Raw genomic sequence first — 3,871 nt, forward strand, 5'->3', positions numbered from 1 at the left:
GTCAAAGGTTATTGTATCAAAACAGAAAAAACAAAGAAAAAGTGACTTTTTCAGTAAAATATATCATTAACTGAACATAAACCGAGTGTCTCCATCCACTGTCATTGATCAAACTCCATGGGTTTTACTAGTGAATCGATGTTGTAGAAGATGACGGTGTGAACAGTTTAGATCAGTAGATGCTTTTGGTCGATGGTGGATGTCTGGGTCTTTATGGGTTAATAGGAAGCATTTATATAATGTATGATGTACTGATGTATAATGTATGTGAAAACCTACAACCACCACATGTACACTTGGTATAATAAACATATATTGTCTCCTGATATTGTTGTTTTTAAGGATGAATAGAGTGCCTTTTTGTTGACGTGCAATTAATATTCTTCAGGTTAAATGCAGTTGGAATGATGCCAAACCTGTTTGTGAACGTTTAAGACAGTTCTTATTTGTTGTCTTGTTTATAGAAAGTTGATATTGATATAGATGTTTTTGCTGTGACAATTTCACATCAACCAAAACAGCTGAACCTGTCATAAAGGTCATATGTGTAATTATCAAACTGAAAGAAACTATTAAGCTTCGTATGCTGACATTACATTAAAGGTCTAATATGATGCATTTCTTGCTCGTTTGGTGAATGAGACAGAAGGCTGGGAAGGTCAAGTGAGGAAGAGAATGATCAATTTTTGGTGATGTTCGGTGTCACCGAACTTTGCAAGAAATATGAACAGCAGACAAATACTGTAACTGTTTGATCCAGTTGGAATAATGGCATCATTTACACATATGAAGTCTATATTTAACATACAGTTTTACAAATTAAGAAAGTGACTTCAATCATTCATTTTCTGAACCCACTTTTATCCTCATTAAGGTCACAGGGTTCACTGGAGCCTATCCCAGCTACTTATGGGTGAAGGCGGGGTACACCCTGCACATGTTGTCAGTTCATCATGTCATGTGATACAGGTCATCAAAACCAAATCACCTGGAATAATTTCACCTCATTTGTCAAGAACTGGGTGAAAAAGTATTTAACCTCCTGAAACCCAGGAAATATCAGCGAAGTACAAGCTTTTTTTAGTTTTTTATTAAATAAGTGGAAACATCATGATGCAACAGTTTTTTCAGATGCAGTTTTTGAAATTTTAATGGAATGTCCTGTGTGGTGGACAGTTTTCTTTTCTTTTTTTTGTATAAAGTTGTGAAACTCTTGTCCACAAATGTGGACAGAAAACCCATAGCTGGGTCTTAGGAGGTTAAGGAGGTGAAAAATCAATAGAGTCTGGTCAAGTCGAAGTGGCAGAGACATCTTCAGTGACTCTGAGCAGATCAAGGGGAGAGACATCACTTATAGATGTGTAGTCCTTGTATTTATGTATCATCACAAATACGAATACAATTTTACTAAAAACTGCAACTTTCTTGACTTGTAAAATGACCTTTCAACACTGACAAACATCATATGTGAAAATCATATGCATAATTTAAATACAATAAAAAATTTTTTTAGTGTTTTGGTATTGTCTGTAATTAAAAATATATATATTTTACTAAGTTCCCATGAGGCACAAAAGGAAGGGACAGGACATCACCTCTGTTTGCTTGAACGAACCCATGAAAAAGAAAACAGAGGTCTACACACACAGGCCAAAAAGATGACTCACCTCTTCAATTAAAATACAGCTGTTTTGCACTTTGCACCCTCTGCTGATTTATGTAAGTCAGTGCAATCTATGGTTTACTCCTGATGCGAAAACAAAAACAAACAAACAAATGAATGTAATGTGCTGTACTTTTCCTATTCCCAGAGACTTACAGCTGTCTTTGAGTTGTCCTCCAGTCTTCTGTAGTCTCATCGAGTTCTGGATGAACACCCTTAGTGTCCTGTTGATGTTATACAGCTTTAATCACTCCAGTATGTATGTTAGAAAAAGTAAGAGAAAAAGACGTCTGCAGTAAATGAGAGTAGAGCAGATGTAACTGGAATCACCGTGTTTTTATACGGAACCACATCCTGCACAGTGTTGTTTTTATCTGGGGGCTACACACAAACAGATGACTCACCTCTTCTATTAAGTCAGTGTAATCTATGTTTTACTCCTGATGTGGAAACAATAAGAAACAAACTAATTCATGTAATGTGCTGTACTTTTCCTATTCCCAGAGACTAACATGGTGGAAACACCTGCACTGAAGGACATCCCATTGTGTCAGTGTCACAGAACCCAGACAGAGCACACATCATGTTTGATCAGAGTCATAAATATGTGGATATAAGACTCATAGTGAAAGGGTGGGGACATCTCAGTGCTTATCTGCAACTCTTTTAACTGCAGCTTCATTAACAGCTGTTTATTCAAGATATGTATTACATGGTATTATTCAATTCAATTTTATTTGTAGAGCCTAGTATCACAACAAGGTCACCTCACAGGGCTTTATAGAATTTGGTGAACTGCAGCGGCGGCTGCTCGTCTTTCAGACAGGGGAAGCTCATTGTCAGCTTACATCAAAAAAAAAAAAAAGTCAAGTTATTTAAACATACATTCGGCCCTCCGTTCCTTTTTAAGAAAATGGTCAGTGACCTTATCGTACCAAGTAGGCGTCTTTTCCAGGGACTGGACCAGTGTCCTCTCTGCTTAGATTGCCTTGGCCCATTGTGTTGTGGGTGTAAGACTTCAGCCTTTTTAAACTACAGATGCTCCTTTCACTCCGACCTAGCCGACAGTTTGACTGATTTAACTATCTACAAAACAATATTAAACTCGAACAAGAAATGATTAAATTATGTAACTGAAACAAGAAAATGCTGAAATTATGTTAAATTGAAACAAGGAAGTCCAATGAGTGTGTTTTATTTACAGTGCAAGAAATGAACGAGTAATTTCGTAGTGGTTTCTCTCTTGATTTCACAGCAGAATGTGTGACGGTATTAAACTGAACTGTGTCAGTGAAGGAGTAGATCTGAAAACAGCTGTCAATCAAACGGGATTCAGCCTTTCGACTGATCCTCCAATCAGCAGGTGGGATTCTGGCGTCCAGCCCGGCCGAGCTCCGCCCACAGCTCCATTCACCCCCAGAGACGCCCGGTGTCCGGGGGTGGGACAACATCATGGCATTTATCCAATTACCGTCCAGTTTTGAGGCAATGAAAAAAACTGTTCCATTCAGTCCCATTGAAGCCCAGAGACGCCCGCAGTCTACGGACAAATGCACTGAGCAGAGATGTATGAGAAAACAGCGCAACTTGAATGAATGAGAAGTGAACAACATCGCGTCCGTTGATTTGTGATAAAGCTGATTTGAATGAACTCATCTTTAAGATGAACGTGTTCTAACACATTTGTAGCCAATAAAATGTCACACACAACACAACCGAACAAATTTAACCATTTAATTTTCGTAATTTTAGAGGAAGCCGGGCCTCCCTTGCAGTCTATGAGAAATCGCCACTGGTGAACTGATAACAACCACAATGAAAACAAGCAAACAATCAAATATTACAAACATTAGAGATAATATATATCAAACATTGGGAAATATACTTCTAGTGCAAAACCCAGTACTAAGTTTTGTTTTAGATATTTTTTTTGCTGTAGGGTCAGTGCTGATGCAGCATCACAAACAGTTCTGCAGTAGACAGACAAAGAACACATGGAGTTCAGTGTGTTTGAAGTATGTGGATGAACAATCACTGCCAACAGTAGAGAAGACCATCATTAACAGCCATTAGAAAGGATTTGAAACTGGACAAATGATCAAACTGGAATAAGAAGAAAGTGAAATTATGTGGAACAGTGACTATGACGATAACATACTGAGTAACAATAGATACATTAAAAGACGAACTGTGATGCCTAGAACCTTC

Source organism: Sphaeramia orbicularis, chromosome 8, assembly GCF_902148855.1.
Source record: "Sphaeramia orbicularis chromosome 8, fSphaOr1.1, whole genome shotgun sequence".
Lineage (NCBI taxonomy): Eukaryota > Metazoa > Chordata > Actinopteri > Kurtiformes > Apogonidae > Sphaeramia > Sphaeramia orbicularis.